At 37.1% G+C, this 4,987-nt stretch overlaps 1 pseudogene; it reads left to right on the top strand.

Moving 5' to 3' along the window:
- Positions 1–1,356: 1,356 nt before the first annotated feature.
- Positions 1,357–2,797, top strand: LOC129088055 (uridine 5'-monophosphate synthase-like; annotated as a pseudogene).
- Positions 2,798–4,987: the final 2,190 nt, after the last annotated feature.

Genomic DNA, 4,987 nt, shown 5'->3' on the forward strand with positions numbered 1-4,987 from the left:
ACAGAATACACCTCCACCAAGTCAGCACTGCAAGATATGCTAAAGGGAGCGCTTTAAGAAATGAAGAAAAAGAGTGAGAAAGAGAGGAACACCAGTATAAAGGAAAAAAAGTGAATAAGTACCTATCAGTAATAACTTTAAATGTAAATGGGTTAAATGTCCCACTCAAAAAACATAGGATAGCTGAATGGTAAGGAAACATGACCCAAGCATATGCTGCCTATAAGAGACCCACCTCCAAACAAAAGATTTACAGAGAATGAAAGTAAAAGAATAGAAAACAAATATTCCAAGCAAATGGACAGGAAAAGAAAAGTCAGGGCAGCACTACTTATATCAGACAAAATAGACTTTAAAACAAAGGCCATTAAAAGAAACCCAGGAGGACACTTGATAATATTCAAAGGAAGAACCCATCAAGAAGACATAAACATTATAAACCTATATGCATCCAATACAGAAGCACCCAAATATATAAGGAAAGTCTTGGAGGACTTCAAAAGAGATATACACAGTAACACACTGATAGTAGGGGATTTTAACACCCAATTGTAAAAAAATGTATAGATCTGCCAAACAATATATCCACAAGGATATTGTGGAACTGAATAATGCATTAGGTCAAATGGACTTAACTGACATATATAGAAACTTTCATCCCAAAATAGCAAAATACACATTCTTTTCCAATGCACACGGAATATTTTCAAAGATAGACCACATGATAGAACACAGAACAAGACTTAACAAATTCAGGAAAATTGAAATAATGACAAGCATTTTCTCAGACCCCCAGAGTTTGAAACTATAAACCAGCCTCAAGTAAAAACTTCAAAACAGTCAAACTCATGGAGACTGAATAGCATGCTGTTAAACCTTAAATGGGTCAATAATGAGATCAAAGAAGAAATAAAAAAGTTTCTGGAAACAAATGAAAATGAACACACAACAGTCCAAAACCTATGGGACACAGCAAAAGCAGTCCTGAGAGGAAGTTCATAGTAACAAAGGCCTACCTAAAAAAGATAGAAACATTTCGAATAAATGATCTAACCCTACATCTTCAAGAACTGGAGAAACAACAATAAACAAAGCCCAGTGCAAGTAGAAGCAAGGAAGTAATCAAGATCAGAGCAGAATTGAATGACATAGAGACCAAAAGGATCAACAAATCCAGGAGCTGGTTCTTTGAAAACATAAACAAAATTGACAAGGCTTTCTGCAGACTCATCAAGAAAAAAATGGGGAGGACCCAAATAAATCATATCAGAAATGAAAGAGGAGAAATACCTGATACCACAGAAATATAAAAGATTGTAAGAATTTACTATGAACAGGAATGTGGTCTACTCCACGATGGTGGCCACCAATGCAGATTTGGGGTCTTTGGTAATGGGTCTGTACAACGTGCAGGCTTTCAAGTTTGGGTACTTTGTGCTGAGGAGCATGCTCTCTTCTCTTGTCTACATAGATCTGTGGGGCATCATGTCTCGACCACGTCTTCTTAGTGAGGTTGCAGGACTTTTATTCCAAACTTCCCAAAATAAGGGGATCGATTTTGGCACTGTCTTTGTAGTACCTTACACAGCTTTATCTTTGGCTACAGTTATCTCTTCAATGAACCAAATTCCAGTGCTCATTAGAAGAAAAGAAACAAAAGATTATGGTACTAAGCACCTTGAAAAAGGGACTATTAATCCAGGATAAAACTATTTGATCATTGAAGACGTCATTACCAATGGATATAATGTTTTGGAAACTGTTGGAATCTTAAGGAGGGTTTGAAGGTCACTGATGCCGTCGTGCTGCTGGACAGAGAGCAAGGAGGCAAGGATAATTTGCAGGCACATGGGATTCATCTCCACTCAGTGTATATATTGTTCAAAACGTTGGAGATTCTTGAGCAACAGGAAAAAAATTGATACTGAGATATTTGAGAGAGTGATGAGATTTATTCAGGAGAATGTTTTTGTGGCAGCTGATCATAATGGTTCTCTCCCATCTATAAAGAAAGCACCCCAAGAACTCAGCTTTGCTGTCTGTGCAGAGCTGCCCAGGATCCACCTAGTTGCATTGAAACTTCTGAGGCTTATGCAAAAGAAGGAGACCAACCTTTGTCTGTCTGCTGACATCTCAGAGTCCAGAGAGCTACTGCAGCTGGCAGATGTTTTAGGACCCAGCACCTGCATTCTCAAGACTCATGTAGATATTTTGAATGATTTTACTTTGGGTGTGATGAAGGAGGTAAGAACTCTGGCAAGACACCATGAGTTCTTAATATTTGAAGAACGGAAATTTGCAGATATAGGAAACACAGTTAAAAAGAAGTATGAAGATGGTGTCTTTAAAATAGCTTCCTGGGCAGATCTAGTAAATGCTCATGTGGTGCCAGGCTCAGGCATTGTGAAAGGCCAGCAAGAAGTCGGCCTGCTTTTGCACTGTCGGTGCCTGCTCATTGCAGAAATGGGCTCCGCTAGCTCCTTGGCCACTGGGAAGTACACTGAAGCACCGGTTAGAAAGGCTGAGGAACATTCTGAATTTGTGATTGGTTTTATTTCTGGCTCCCAAAGTAAGCATGAAACCAGAATTTCTTCACTTGACTCCAGGGGTTCAGTTAGAAGCAGGAGGTGATAATCTTAGCCAACAGTACAATAGCCCACAAGAAGTTATTTGCAAATGGGGTTCTGATATCATCATTGTAGGCCAGGGCATACTAGCATCAACTAATCATCTGGAAGCTGTTGAGAGGTACAGAAAAGCTACCTGGGAGACCTATTTGAGTAGACTCGGCATTTGAGTGTCTCAGATGCATCTTGTGAAGAAGGCTCTGAAGACCCATTGTCTCCTGAGATGTATTGGCTGGGAATAATAAGCAGCTTCTATACTGTTTGGATTCTTCTGTCAGAATGAATTCTAAAGTTACCACAGTGTTTGGGAAATATTGAATGGCAGGAATCACAGCATATTGCTATAATAAGTTCATTTTTAAGCATTCTCTTAGTGAGACAGGTGTTGGCTAGGAAATTACCGTTCTATCTGTGTTAAAGTCTCCCACATTTAAAGATTCCCCAATTATCTCTAAGTCAGATTTCTTGATTATTTTAATTGACATGACATAAAAATTTTAGGACATACAGAGTACAACATTTCTCGCATCCTTTATTCTGTGTTTAATGTGATACTCGAATAATATTAAAATATTAGCTGATCTCCTCCCCTTAAAAAGTAAAAAAAAAATTACTATGAACAATTATATGCCAAGAAATTTGAAAATCTAGGTGAAATGGACAAATTTCTAGAAATCTATAACCTTCTAACAATGAATGAAGAAGCAGAAAGAGTGAAAAGAATGATAACAGTTGGGGAAATTGAAGCAGTAATAAAAAAACTCCCAGCACACAAAAGCCCTGAATTGTTGGCTTCACAGAAGAATATCACAAAACGTTTAAGGAAGAGCTAAACCCTGTCCTTCTTAGGCTGTTCCAAAAAATCCAAGAGGGAAGATTCCCAAACTCTTTTTATGAGGCCACCATCATCCTAATCCAAAAAACCAGATAAAGACACAGCAAGGAAAGAAAACTACAAGCAATATTGCTGATGAACATAGATGCTAAAATCCTCAACAAAATATTGGCAAACTGCATCCAGCAATGCATTGAAAAGATCATCCACCATGATCAAGTGGTATTCCTCCAGGGATGCAGGTATGGTTAAATATTCCCAAATCAATAAATGTAATACATGACATAAACAAATGGAAAGACAAATACCACATGATCATCTCAATAGATGCAGAAAAAGCATTTGATAAGGTACAGCACCGATTTATGAAAAAAACACTCAGTAAAGTCAGAGTAAAGGGAGCATACCTCAACATAATAAAGGCCATATATAAAAATCCTACAGCCAACATAATACTCAAAGGGAAAAAACTAAAAGCTTTCCCATTAATATTGGGAATAAGGAAAGGATGTCTGCTTTCACCACTTCTACTCAAGAAAGCAGGAAGTCCTAGCCACAGTGATCAGACAAGAAAAAGAAATAAAAGGCATCTAAATTGGAAGGGAGGAAGTAACACTGTCATTGTTTGCAGATGACATGAGAGTGTACGTAGAAAACCTTGTAGACTCCACCAAAAAACTACTCTACCTAATAAATTAATTTAGCAAAATAGTGGGATACAAAGTTTATGTTCAGAAGCCAAAAGCACTTTTGTATAGCAATAATGAGATATGAGAAACAGAAATTTGAAAAAAAATCCCATTTACTATAGCATAAAGACAAAGTACCTAAGAATAAACTTAACCAAGGAAGTAAAAGGACCTGTACTCAGAATACTGCAGAACACTGAAGAAATTAAGGAAGATACAAATAAATGGGAGCATATACCATGTTCATGGGTTGCAAGAATTAACATCATTAAAATGCCCATACTACACAAAACAGTCTATAGATTCAATGCAACCCCTATTAATATACCAATGACATACATCACAGATACAGAACAAATATTTCAAAATTTATATAGAACCATAAATGACCCTGAATAGCTGCAGCAACTTTGAGAAAGAAGAACCAAGTAGGAGGGATCACAATACCTGATATCAAATTATATTACAAGGCCATTATAACCAGAACTGTCTGACACTGGCATAAGAACAGACACATAGATCAATGGAACAGAATAGAGAGCCAAGAAATAAACCTATGTCAATAATGTCAGTTAATGTTTGACAAAAGGGACAGGAGCATAAAATGGATTAAAGTAGCCTTTTCAACAAATGGTGTTGGGAGATCTAGACAACTACATACAAAAAAAAGAAACTCCACCACCAACTTACACCATACACCAAAATAAACTCAACAGGATGAAAGACCTAAATATATATCATGAAACCATAAAAGTCCTAAATGGGAACATATGCAGGAAAATTTCAGATATTTCATGCAGCAATATTGTCACTGATATATCCTTTAGGGCAACTAC

Source organism: Pteronotus mesoamericanus, unplaced genomic scaffold (assembly GCF_021234165.1).
Source record: "Pteronotus mesoamericanus isolate MK-2021 breed Mesoamerican mustached bat unplaced genomic scaffold, CSHL_Meso_final scaffold_54, whole genome shotgun sequence".
Taxonomy (NCBI): Eukaryota; Metazoa; Chordata; class Mammalia; order Chiroptera; family Mormoopidae; genus Pteronotus; species Pteronotus mesoamericanus.